The sequence below is a fragment of the Saccostrea cucullata genome, unplaced genomic scaffold (genome assembly GCF_032062105.1).
Source record: "Saccostrea cucullata isolate Sc308-1 unplaced genomic scaffold, CSIRO_AGI_Scuc_v1 ctg6183, whole genome shotgun sequence".
Lineage (NCBI taxonomy): Eukaryota > Metazoa > Mollusca > Bivalvia > Ostreida > Ostreidae > Saccostrea > Saccostrea cuccullata.
The window spans coordinates 144,211-159,399 of NW_026920591.1; positions in this window are offsets into that span (position 1 = coordinate 144,211).

Consider the following 15,189-nt stretch of genomic DNA (forward strand, 5'->3'; position numbering starts at 1 on the left):
AGAAATTCTTGATCCCGGACAAGCCCCCAATTCTGTTATGGGTCAGAATAACCCTAAATGCCAGCAAAGATCAATCACACAGTTTAAACTTAACAATAATTTATTTACAGTAATATACAAATCATTAAGTACAAACTTAGCAAAAATCTAAAAATACATACATCAGAGTGTCCGTTGCTGCACACTATGTCCCAGTGAAATTATATCCCAGTAATACCTCAATGATGCTTGTAAGACAATGGTGTCTATGCATCGAATTGACAGGATATTTATACAGTATCATAAATCTAGAATATTCTAGAAGTTGTAAGTACATGATATTACTGGAAAGTTCTGGACATACACAAAGTTCAAGAATGTTCTAGAAAATTACCTAACATATTGACCACTCTGGAATGTTCAAGAAACTTAATGTTACTAATAATATACATGATGAAATAATACAAATACAACACATCTCACAACAATACGAGGTTTTAAGTATCTGTAATGTAAAATGTTTACATGTACATAAGTCAGAGTTTAGCGTACATGTGCAGTTGTAGCAGATTCATATTCTCGTGACAAAGTTTACATGTATTAATGCAGATCGCCATTATTTTAATAATTATTTAGATCTCTATTCAGAAAATTTAATTTTCTTCAACTGTTTCTTTCTTGATAGATCTATCATGTTAAATTTATTAATTTTGTTAAAGCCGTTTTCTTTAAGCCTTTCTTTCGGCCAGTCTTCTACTTGTATTATTTTCTAAGATATTACTATTTAATTGCAATTTTTGGATACATTGCAGATTGTTAGTTTTAGACATTAAATACAAATATTAAATTTATTGCGTAAATTTCTTGAGTGAAATAAATTGGTACTTGTAGGTAAATTTATTAAATAGAAAATTAAAATGTATATTTTTCATAAATAATAAATCTGTTTATAGCGTTTCAAAATTCACATTCTTGAAAAGAAAAAAATACGGTCTCCATTTTATAAAAATCCATTTAATCACTGTCAATTTTTCATATATATAAATAAAAAAAAAACTTTTGTAAAATTAATACAGAGATCTCAGGGATTTTTTTTATAATAAGTAAATGTACTTTATAGTTTAGATTTGAAGCTCTGCAAGTATTTGAATCAAAATATAATTTAATTAAAATAATCTTTAACCTTTAAATTTAATTCAAAATAATCTTTTCGTTTTGTCAAAAAACGTTCTGCATTTTGAAACAATCCTATCAGGTTTTGCGTTTATCCTATCGTGTAGATCGTTTTTCAGGTCTATCGTGTTTTTCGTTTATCGTGTTTTGCGTGTATCGTGTTTTGCGTTTATCGTGTTTTGCGTTTATCCTATCGTGCGTGTATCCTGCCCTATCATGCGTGTATCCTATCGTATCGTGTGTGTATCCTATCGTATCGTGCGTGTATCCTATCGTATCGTGTATCCTGAAAAGAATAACGATACTGGTACTGTAATAAAATGATAGCATAGAAAAACAATGAACAAGAAAAAATTTGATAAGGCCTGGAAGTATTGGAAGAATTTATTTAATTGATATCTCTCTCCTGCTCACCCCTTCCCCCCTCTCTCTCTATCTCATTTTGCTTTTTGTAAAACCATGGAAAACGATAAATAAAAAAAAAATTAAACAGAATTCATTCCGGTGAAAGATGAAATTCTAAGAATTGCACACCGTTGCAAGTGAAAAGGTTGTTTTAACATTCATGTAAAACATTTCACCGAAAAGAAGCCTGATATGGAGAAAAAAATATATATCAACCAAAACTCTATGCACAAAAACTATTTAGAAATGAAAGTTACACTTAACCAGTAGAATTTCTTTCTCCTTTTATTATGTTTGTTTATATTTAATCTGTTTTTGAATCTCTGTAATTTTTGTAACTGTTTTATTTAAGGGAGACAAATACTTTGGAATCTGAGGCTGGGGATATTTCTCTAAAGGTAACAAACCAATAAGCACCTTTAAGATTACAAAATAAGACTTCCTGATGATAAATCTAATTCTTAGTTATATCTAGATTTTCTTATAAAATACACATTTTTGAAATTATACTGAAACAATGGGACAATAAATGCAATCATGTGGAGATTTTCAAAGTATTTAAAAACCAACAACAACACATATATTTTGTATGAAATTAATCTTCCATTTATAAAATTTCCTGTTCAATATTAGCAAGAAAGAGTGAGTGAACAAGAAAACACTGATGTTAAGGTAAGTATTGAGCAATACTATCTTGTTTAAAAAGAAAGGGAAAATGCTACCTTTATATCGTTGGATATTTAATGTTCAATATTTTTTTAATGAAAATAAACAATAAATTCATTTCTCTTCAGATTGTATTCATTTTTCATTATTATAATTCACGCATAATGATGATTATAAGAATAATACATTTTTTTAATAAAAAAGTCTTTAAATCTAAAATAAATACCCAAAAAGAAAACAAAATTCATTGGTGACATTTTGATTTCAGCAAAAAATTAATGTGTTGTTTTAACTTACAGACTTCGATAAACGATCTAAATGAAAAGGTAGGACATATATGATTCTGAAATCATTTTTATTCTGACGATAATTTATCTATATTATAGTTAGTCATTGTATATTTCTATATGTTGAGTTCCCTGCATTAATCAGGGAAATCGCTGAAAATTATACATACTTTTTTCAAAAACAGTCTTATATGTATCTCATACCTAAGAAGATACTACCCGTGAAATAAACATATACTTTATACACCGACAGGTGATTTACAAATACATGTATTAGTTCCAGCTTTGGCAAAATCCCTCCCATCAAGATTTTAGTCACCGTGAAACTACAATGGATTTACAAGTAGCCTAACACCGTTTGCAATGCCATCGTAGAAACAAATGTTTCAGATAAAAATCACGATCGCTCGGCCACTACAATTTTGTTTCAAAACTTCATTTTTAAAAAAATCTTCAACAAATCTTCTGGTATATTTAAAAGACGCAGATAAGATGGAATGTATATTTTATAATCGATATACTTTCTTTCGGCGTGTCAACATCAACAGCACAGCCTCTTCAGTTGCAAATCCGATAGAAATCATTCATAAAGTTTCAAAGGCGATATCTTAAAGCTTTGTAAAAAAGAAAACAGAAATCGGTAAATCATTAATAGAACATCGTATAAATAAACATAAATTTAAACTCTTTCGATGAAGCTGATATCAAATCATACAATCTAAATATCCATTATGTATAATTCTGGTATGTTATTTTTTTAATATTTTGCAAGAATTACGTTTTTTTGGGTAGGGGTTGGGTGTTTAATTCCGCAAGAGAAGTGATTTATCTTATCTCTATTATAAAGATCTTCATTGAATAACATCCTCGTTTCAAAGCGCAAGTTATGGTTGGTATAAACATTGACACCAATTGACGTTTTAAAAAGTGTGTTTGCATTTTATAACACATCATGATAAAGTTAAAAAAAAGAAAAACATGTAATTGTGCCATTTATGTCCATATTAATACCCATCATTTTTTGCGCGTTGAACAGCAAGCATGTCCATTAGAAGAATTGGGGATAAGTATGACTGAAATTAAATCGCAGTATGATAGTGATATACCACTATTACAACGGTGTTTACCTTTTCAATGTCGGGATGATATCTCAAGTAAAAGCCCAGGAATAAGACAACTGATATATACTATTTATCAACTTACACTCTGAAACAAAATCAGATTTTCCAATGACATTAAATGTAATAACTAAAAGATATATTAATTATTTTTCACAGATTCAATTCCTGTTAACGGAACTGAACACCATTAAGGTATGTACATGTTGATAATAAATAACAAATTATGAAAAAATAATGCAATATTTTATGCAGATATACAATTTTTTTCAATCTAGTATAAAAGAAAAAAAAAAACAATTGATTTATGAATGTTTACAAAAGAGCAGTCATTTAGTTGTGCCAATAAGTACGTGTCTATTTTATACAAGAAAACCAAGATTTAGAGTTGTATTTTAGAGTCTTTCTGCACCTAGAGGAATCAAAACATCTGTGAAAGAAGATCATTAGTTATAACTCACAACTACTGGTAGCAGAAGAACTATTCAATGCTAACAATAGGATACTAAGTATAGCATTATTTTTGTTTAGGAATTTAAAGTCATATAAGCTATATGAACGCCGAATTTTGTGTGAAACAAAATGATTATTAACTTAAAACACATGAAGTATAATAAAAAATAATGCTTTCCACAAAATTGTACTATAGATGTCTTTGTTATAACAAAACAATTAAACAATATCTAGGAATTAAGAATTCAGTCTTTCCATGAATATTGATAAAGGAAGTGCGTAAACAGTAGTTCTATAAATAGAAACACATGTCCACGGGAAATCACAGACAATTAACGAGGTATGTTGCATTTGTATAACAATTATTAATGTAAGGTTAATATGCGTCATAACAGAGAAAATGGTTGATACTGAAATACATTTAAAGATAAAGTACCATTAAGTATCCACGTCAAAAGTGAGATGCTGTTTTTCTTTCGTTGCAGGATAATAAATAATTATAATTTGATAACTTTGTAACGCGTTTAATTTTAATGGTGTAATTTACAGTATTTTTGTAACTTTTATTGATAAACAAATTGTATCAATTTCAAATCATATTTTAACTGGCACAAGTTACAGCGTGTATAATTTTAACTGTTTTTGATCATATAATGTATGTTAACTTGTCTATGAACATAGTGTATTTGATATCTGTGTAAAAATACTACTAATATTACCTACTAGTACATCAATGCTTTTAATATATCTATATATTATTGATTTTGATGTAACAAGTAAGAAAATAAATATTTATTTTTCAATGCTTTATTTATATATGTTCTGTGCGATTACGTTTGTGTTGTCACGCGTATCCACATTTGAGTGTGTACGTTTACTTGATGTGACGTTTTGACCATTTCCGGTTTAACCAATTTTTTTACTAAAATACCTTCTGTTGACTTTCCTGCGACTAAATAATTTATATATACAGTCGGCGCTACATCCTTAACGGGATGATAGGACAATCATCTGGTACATGTACCCATAGCAGATCAGAATTTAAAAAAAAACCTCGTATTTCGTGCGTTCACTAATAATCACCAAACGAAAGGAGTCTTACCTAGGTTAAAGGTGAAAATTGGTGGTGTTATGTTTTTTTTTTGTTTTGAACGTAGTTTATTGATATCAATCAAAAGGATTGGAAACAAGTTCTAAATAACTTAGTGAATTCCTCTCCTTATATAATACAATATGTCATGCAAAAAGAAAAAAATAATACAATCGATACATGAATAAATACTAGATACAATATAATGTAATACATCATTTAGAGAATTTACATGTTTCGTCAATAAATTTATGAACAGCAGCAAAATTATTGTTATTTATCTGTAAAGGCAAATTAACATAACCACATAATAATACATTAATATCAATAGAAACCAAATCAAGCATGAACAAATGATTAAAAAGAGTACTTCTAGCACTGGAATAATGTGTGCATGCAAAAAATAAATGATACACATCTTCATTTTTTCAACATAAACATAGTGAACTACTTACAATATTTCGTTTATATAGATCATGGTTTAGTATACAGTAATGTCTTAACTTGGTGTGAATGATATTTGTGTATCGTTTGCCAAAAGAATAGTATGGTGGTGGAATATCAATTTTGGTTGTCAAGTTTTTTTCTAAATGCTTTGACTGAAACGGGTTCTCTCGTATCTCTTTTTAACAAATTCCATTGTTTTTAGCGTCAGGTACGAATGAGTTTCTAAATAGTTCTAATCTACACTTAAGAACAATAAAATCTTGTTTGTTACGGGTATTATATGTGGATACATGTTCACGTTTATTGGGGACAATATCTATAAAATATTCCGGTGCTCGTCCCGTATGAATTTTGTACAAAGTAGTCATTTTAGCAATACATCGTCTGTTTTTAGTTTCCCACCCAGTTTCAGAATAAAACGCATCTCTAGACACAAATATTGGAAGTCCGGTTACGATTCTAGCGGCGGTTAATTGTACTTTTTCAAGTTTTTCTGCATCATATTTCGAGCAGCCATCCCAAACGATCGAAGCATATTCAAGCATAGGTCTGATGAATGTAATATACAATTTTGTTAAGTTTTTTTCTACCCATTTTGTACTTTAACTTCTTTAGAAGGCCAAGTTTGTTTATTGGCACTATTTAAAACTTCATCAATAAATTCAGACCAACTAAGATTTTGCGACAATAGCAAACCCAAATGGCGATGGACTGGAACACACTCAAGTCTATCGCCTTTGAAAAATAATTTTGGCATAGAAGAAATATTTTTCTTGTTGAAATAAACTACCTTATTTTTAGATGGATTGAAATTGAGTAGCCACTTATATTTGACCAAATTTCCAACATATGTAAATCATGATTCAATTTGTATTCTATATCTTATACATTGTATGATGATTGTTGGAGGGAGTTATCATCTGTAAACAGTCTACACATTGAAATAATATTTTCAGCAACATCATTTATATAAATAAGAAATAACAGTGGACCTAAGACAAAACCCTGAGGTACACCTGCAAAAATATCTTGTTTTGATGATAACAAATCTTTGTACATAGCTTTTTTGGTGTTATGTGTGTCATATAACCACTGAAGGAATCGGACGGGATGTATGTTGCGCATGTTCAAAGCTGTACTTAAAAGCCTATCAGCATTTTTACAGAAAAAAAAATCAAAGTTACGTACTAAGCATGATGTCATCAACAATAAAACATAAAAGGGGTTGAGAAGTAATCCCCCGGTACTATTGTCAGGGATTTGATACCTTCAGTGGTTACAAGACACGCATAATCCCTTTGCCTTCAACAAAGGTAAGACTCGTTAAGTAGACTGATTCTGTCACGTCATTTCAATTCCAGGATCATACGAGACTTCAAGAGATTCTTAAACACTAATGAAGATAAATATTGGGGAAAAAACAAAATCAAAACAATTATACTAAAACATGAACTATTTATGAAACATTATTATGCAGAAAACTTGCAGATATCATCAGTTATTTAGTATCTATTTTTTTTAAGTTCTGAAGCTCAGTTCATCATTACAATAGATAAAACAATGGAGGAGATTTTTTTAATGTGAGAAAAAATTATACTTATTATCTTACAAAAGATGTAAACAAGCAATTTCCCTCGCTTCAGAAGGATAAAACATATGCTCAAATAGGACCTCGGATCCCCCGCAAATAGTTCGTCATTTTGTGTAGTAATAAAACGTTTCAGGAACTCTCCAGGCAATAAAGGCACAAAAGTAAATTCATCGATATCAATACAGAGACCTCTGGTCACCTTATATATTGATTGAATTTTATATGATAGACATTTTTTTTGTCTTACTCCGAAATAAACCTATTTATAATTTATACAGATCTACTTTCTAAAAATATATTAGCAGAAACGTGAAAGTAATTAGGGGAACTAAAGGTAACCTTATATTGTTCATCATGAGAGGGATCATAGATCACCTTGCATTTTTAAATACATTTTAAATCTATGGTGTGGGGGGCATAGGTAACCCTCTATTGCACATCATTACGGGGGGCCTGAGGTCAGTCAGGTCACCATATATTGTACAACAATAGGGAGAACAGAAAACACCTTATATTGTACTTCAATATGGGGACAAAATGACACCTTATATTGTACATCTAATAGGGGGATCAGAGGTCACCTTATATAGTACATCAGTAGGGGGACCCGAGGACACCTTTTATTGTACATCAGTAGGGGGACCCGAGGTCAACTTATATAGTACTTTAGTAGGGGGACCAGTGGTCACCTTACATTGTACTGTACATCAGTAGGGAGACCAGAGGTCACCTTATACTGTACATCTGTAGGGAGACTCGAGGTTACCTTATCTTGTACATGATTAGGTGGACCATAGGTCACTTTATATTGTACTTCAACAGGAGGACTAGATGTCCTTATGTGTGCATCAATAGGTTGAACAGAGATTGCCTTATATTGTACTTTATTAGGGTGACCGGAGGTCACCTTATATTGTACTTCAGTAGGGGACTAGAGGTACTTTATATACATCAATTTGGGGATCAGAACTAGGTCACTTTATGTTGTAACCAGTAAGGGTACCAAAGGTCACCATTTTTTGTTTATCATTAAGGTGCGGTCACACGTTGCGATTTTCTATCCAATTTTTATTTGACGTGCTCAGGTAAGTCGATTGGAGTCGATTGATCGGGTGTTCACACGATCCGATTTTACGTTCGATTTAAAATCGATTTTCAGCAAAAAATGAACAGGAACTTGTTATTACTTTTAAGATAGAAGTACATATATTTCTGTACAAAGACGTCTCTGTTCTGTCGGGATGAAAAGAATGGGAAAAAAATTCATCATTACGTCATTTTACCTCATTATGATGTTGATGTTGACGTAGAATACACGGAACACATGTCAATGATCACTCAGAAGTAAATAATCAATCGAAGAATTACTTTCTACTTCGGCAAAAAAAAATATGCAATATATTTTGGTCTACTAACAGAGACGAAAAAATATGCATCACAAAAGTTAACTTTGTATGAAAGGCTATCCGGTGATGAAAAAAGAATAAGTGAATAGGCGAGACACAGTTTAAAAGACGATCTTTAAGAAGGATATGGAAATAACAAACAGAATTCAATCTCAACGTCCATTAAACAAATATACAAAATAAGAGCAGAGCAAACACGGACCTCCGAAACATCAGAGGTGGGATCAGGTGCTATGGAGGAGTGAGCATTCCCTGCCGACCGGTCACACCCGCCGTGTGCTCGTTGTCATAATCAGGAAATAACGAAAAAAAAGGTGGTCAATGCAGTGTATAAATAATGGACTAACAATTTGTATGAAAAACGTCAGTCAGCATTTCATTCAATGATAAATTGTATTTGCTGACAAGGTCATTGTATTGACCATAGAATTTACGAAATGATGACGTTAAACGAGACTGTTGATATTCTTGTTTCATCAACTTGCTTGTCAATAATTTACCTCGTTTAAGAAATTGTTCATACGTAGAGCATGCTCTAGCATATCGAATCAACTGAGATATAAATACTCCGTATGTAGGTGAGATTGCCTAGTTGAGTTGATAAATGTGATAAAGTTGTTAAAAGAGTTGAGAAAAGTGGAACAAAATTAATAATGTGTAGTTTCTTATAGGATAGACTGTTTTCTTTATTATATAATTAAAAATAATAATTTTTTTAAAGAATGAATTCTACTGAGGGTATGTAAATTTACTGATTATTGAAATGTTTAAGGGAAATCTGCTTATTATATTGTAGAGAAAGGGTGTAAGAGAAATAGGAGTTCCCCTTCCCCTCCCAAATCATTGACATCGGAAGCAAACTAAAAGGAAGGGGCTAAGTGAAAGAGAAAAAATATCAAACTTACAAGTAAAACTTGGTCAACAAGCAAAAGAAAATTGTGTCCATTGATCAAATGCGAAAGCGCGCGCGCGCGCGCGCGCGCGCGCGCGCGCGCGCGCGCGCGCGCGCGCGCGCGCGCGCGCGCGCGCGCGCGCGCGCGCGCGCGCGCGCGCGCGCGCGCGCGCGCGCGCGCGCGCGCGCGCGCAAAACCGCGCGCGCGCGCGCGCGCGCGCGCGCGCGCGCGCGCGCGCGCGCGCGCGCGCGCGCGCGCGCGCGCGCGCGCGCGCGCGCGCGCGCGCGCGCGCGCGCGCGCGCGCGCGCGCGCGCGCGCGCGCGCGCGCGCGCGCGCGCGCGCGCGCGCGCGCGCGCGCGCGCGCGTTTCGTTGGGAAGGTGGGGGGGGGGGGGGCTCGAACTTTTTTTTCAGTGCCACACTAGGCCTACCTCTTACCTAAAATTCAACTTGCGTCTGGAAAGGGGGGGGGGTGCTAAACCTATAAACCTACATCTCAAAGTCTAAATGTTTAATGCCTATATTATGTTCATCTTTCTAAAAAAAATGGGTAAGGGGGGCTTATCCTTCCAGGTCCTTACGCCTATACAAATAATACGATCACTTAGTTTAATGTACATCAATATGTTGTAATCGAATATATTTTAATTAAAGCGTTCGCCCTCAAAAATTTTAACTTATTTAAGATTTATATGAAAATTAGTCGTTAATTAATTTGATACTTGTAACTTTTATTTTCTCGTATTCAGGTACAGAATGAAGTTGTCGCCCGGAGTTTCTTCTTTATAATTGCTATGTTTTTGCAGATACCGGTAGTAATTAAGGGCGCCAAAAAATTTCGAAGATCTTAGTTTTAATCAATGACATGTTCAGTCTGTGTTATTTTAAAAATAATCCCATTAATATTCACGATTTGAATTAAGTGTAATCTATTAAATTCAGCTCTTACATAAGCGAAAAAATATTTGTGATAAAATCATAAATGCATAATAAAGACACGAATTTCCGTGCTTGCAAACTATTGCTGAAGATATTTTTTTTGTACGCATGTACTAGCAGTTTTTTTCTTTTCCACACAATGTTTTTGGGTTTAGGAGTTATCTTTTTGTTACCAAATGCATTTATATACATGTATAAAAAGTTAAAAACTGTTGTATAACTGTTGAAATATCATTGTGACATCACAATTTTCTTCAGAAAGTCGATTGAAAATCTGACTGCCATCCGATTTCCAAACGACTTTCAGACTTTGCTTTCGACTTTCGATTTGGGTGGTCAAATGGTAAGATTTTAGTCGAAAACAAACCGGATGGAAAAATCGCATGGAAAATCTTATGAAAAGTCGCATCGTGTGACCACACCTTTAGGATGACCGGTGTAAAGACGAATAATGACCCCCATCGAATAATGACCGGGGGGTTATTTTTCAACGACAAAAAATGACCCCCACCCGTAGAAAAAAATCATTTTTTCTAGAAAAAGGTTCTTAGGGGGTCATTATTTTAAATGTTAGTCCTATGAAATAATGACCCCCATTGAAAAATGTCCCCCTTTAAAGAGATACAAAATAAACACTCTTTGATATCTTTTTTACAGCAGAACTAATTTTTACATTTTCTTTAACCAGAAAAATACAAAAAGTCGTATGAAATAATTAAGAGATTCACGTAGTCTTTCAATGCTTAAATTGTGTTTGAAAAGAGATTCTTTAATTGTCAAGTTTTTATATTCTTCCTTATAATGTTTGCTCAAAGAATGGTTTTCCACTTCTTAATAGAAATCAAAGCATGCAAAAATCAGGTTTAAATACTCTTTAATAGGAAAAAATTAAATTTTCCGTCATTTCAACTTTAAGTTTGTTTAAGTTTGGCAAATCCTATTTGACAATGAAAGAGGAAGAAATTTTTACCCCCCCCCCCCAAAAAAAAAGAGAACATTACGTTAAATCAAAACAAAAAAGGATTAATGAAAAGCAACAATATAAATAAAACTCTATACCTTTCAATAATTATGAACGAGGCTCTAGATAAAATATTGAAATGAAGTTAAGCCTTCACACAAGTACTATCATATCGTAATTTACTTCGCCATGATTAAAGCATACTGTTGGTGGGGGTATACTTGAAAGTACTGTGGCAAAGTAACAGTTAAAAATTAGTAGAATAGTAAATTATTTTTAGCTTACTTTTAATTTCTTCTTATAGAAAAATAAAGGTAGGGTGGTGTTTTTTGCCTTTGTTCAATATCGACTTCCTCCTAAATAAAAAAAGGGGGTGGGGTAAGTATAAGACCTAAAAATATGCTCTGTATGGGCTAGTATAAAATACACAGTCATTCTAATGCAGAAACTATAAATGTAGACATAAACTTTTGATTTAGCACACAATATTTACATCCACTGAATAATTTCTCCTTTATTTCTTCAGAAAACCCATTGCGTTCATCACTGCATGAACTACATTGGCATGTCGCCAGTACAGATTTCTTATTCAGTGACTGTTCCACCAATGAAACGTATAAAGACATTTGCATCATTAATAAAATAATTAACCCTTTTATTCAAACTTTTAATGATTATTTAAACAGATATAAATATATACAAAAAATGCTTTCTTTGTTTCTTACTAGTATTACTGGAATGAACGGTCGCAGCTATTGCAGAAAAAAATTTACATAACCCGCTTAGGCGGGTTTTATATTTTTTCTGCAACAGCTGCGACCATTCATTCCAGTAATTACAAACAAAGAAAGCATTTTTTGTTTAAGTATTCATTACATTTCTTTTAACGTAGAACCTACTTCGTATGACATCATAACTGGTAAATGTGTTAAACCTGTGCTAACCCATTAAGACGTCATGATTAATTCAATTTTTTCCCGTACTTGACAGCTTCAATAAAAATGGTAGAACATACTGCATTTTGAATTTCACAGAATTCAATCATGCCAACATAATCTTAATTCAATTCATATATTTTTCGGTTTTTAATGCTTAATTGCAGTATATTTCTTAAATAAGAGAAAATATGTAGGCACCTTTTATTTACTAGATCTAGACCTGAAGTTGACAAACCCAAAACTATCTAGTGTAATGAAATTACAATGTACATACAACTTTCGTAATAATTTGAATGGTATGTAACCATAATGAAGGAATGCATTAATTGTAAGAAATTTTTAGTTACCAGCTATATAGTGTAATATCTTGATGAAATGTGTCTAAGTCAAAGATGTTCGTGTTGTAGATCGTTTGATCGTGTGTACATTTTTGTGATATCTATAATGAAATGATGTTCATACCTTTTAACAATTATTTGTGACCTATTCATAATCTTGGTGTTCGATAACAATTTTTCTATTAAATATGATCTTTTTAAAGTAAAAGTACAATTTCTGATAAATATTTAATCTGAAAGTAGCCCCAAACCGTCATTTAATTATTAAATCCCCTGTAAGTGCAAAAAGGTCAAGAATATGAGTATCGGTATATAGCCTATCTTTCATTAGTTAGAGGGGAAAGGTATATATTTTAATCATTTTTTGTAATCATTTGGCTATGTTCTTCATCATATTGAAGATTGAAAACATTGTGACAAAGACTTTTGAAAAAATATTTACAAATATAGGGTGAATAATTGACTAAAAATAATAGAGTTCATTTGACTTTTTTATTTTAATGGCGGACTTATCTTTAATGTTAATTGAATAAAAAAGAAATTATTTTTGATAAAATATTGTTTATTATTATATAATCTATTTATATTCCCTATAAAATCTATACAAAGGCAAACAGTTCGTAACACTACATATTCACCGGATTTTAGACCGTATTCATCAGAGGGGCAATGCGCGTGCAAAAGCATTGTGACGTCACAATCAAAATATCAAAAACAACGTTGTAAACGATGGTTGCAACGCGGGTATGTTAAGGCAGCACATGGATCAGAATTCGGCGAATTCACACTTTTTTATAATTATGTTACACTAATAAATCGGCAAAGTCAAGGATAAAACTTTTGATATAAATAGGCATTTTATAAACTTCAATGGCACTTATACTACAGGAGGCACTTCACCATGACGTCACCACGTGACGTCTATAATTAGAAAAAAAATGCCTTAATGAAAAAGTGAAAAGTTTAACACTACCCCGGGGATAATTAGTTTCAATTTAAAATAATAGTTATGTAAAAATATTTCTGTACCATGAAAAGTGCTGCTAGAATCGTACTGTCCTATTATAGAAATAATTATTTAACAATTTCGGACGAAACCTTCCCGAAATTTTTACATTTTGTTCATAACATTGAAAAAAAAAGCATCAATTCCCGTAAACCATACGATTCTAGCAGCACTTTCCAAAAACAAAAGAATGAGAGCTTTAGATAGAAACAAAAATTAAGTTTCAAGGTATGCGGCGTAGTGTTGAACTTTTGCATCTTTTTTGTTACGAACGACAGAGGAAAGGCTGATCGGCAAGTAAACACCCTCCCTGCTATAATTCTACGAGGAAATTGCAAAATTATATTACCATACCTTATTCATACGCTATATTTCCACAAGAATCACACATGATATTCATTCTAAATGCTTTTAAACTCCAATTTCTTGTGTTTGTTTACATCATTTCTCTTTACGTTTTACTTTCACTCTGCTACTGCATGATCAACAGTTATGACGTCATGGGTTTGGTATGTAACCCCTGTGATAACTACAGAGGCCCAAGAACGACAAAATTCCGTTTACACTATGCCTCTGCATATTTTGATTCATTTTTACGACTTCAAATCAATCTTAGATATCGATTTTAAGAAATTATTATCTCTAAACCTCACGTCATATAGCTTACTATGACGTCATATCATATAGGCAAGTAGAATATTTGGTTGTAACCTTAACCTACCTGCGAACGGCCGCAGCGAGCTACGTATCTGAGCAGGAAAACAATTATTCAAACGTATTTCAGGATTATTTTTTGACATTTAGACTGAATTACGCATAGCAAAACTAAGAAAGGAAAACACAGAGGTTAGAAACAGATGTATGGAGACTTTGTTATTTTCACATTGGAAGTTCATAAATTGAAGTGGCATCGTCATTCAGCATTCAATGTCTTATCTATTCGAATTTGGACTATATAATAAAACAATTATAGACTCTTTTGGTGTTGAATATGGTTTGTTATTCACCAGAAAAATAACCATATTGACCTCGGCTTCGCCTTGGTCAATATGAATATTTTTCTGGTGAATAACAAACCATATTCAACAGCAAAAGAGTCCATAATTGTATAATATTATTCATTTAAAAAGTTTATAAATGACGATGTTTGAAGAAGTATTTTTGTGATTTTTTAATATTCCATTTATGACAAGTACCCCTAAAAATATTTGAAAATGTGAAGTCACAGTATGTAAATACCATACCAAGTTTAACAGCCTGTTCTAGATTAAAAAACAAGGAAACGTATCATGATATCTTAACTGATTGATAAGCAAGTACTAATTTATCATTTTGAAAAGTTTGAAAATCTTGTGACAATGAATTTTCCGACATAGGTTGTGCCTTAATCCTTGTTTTACACCACCTTTTACTCAGTTCTGAGTATATTTTTCAGAGAATTTAATATGAAAATCAGAGCAAATATTTTCATTGCTGTAACGTATTCTTTATAATTTATATT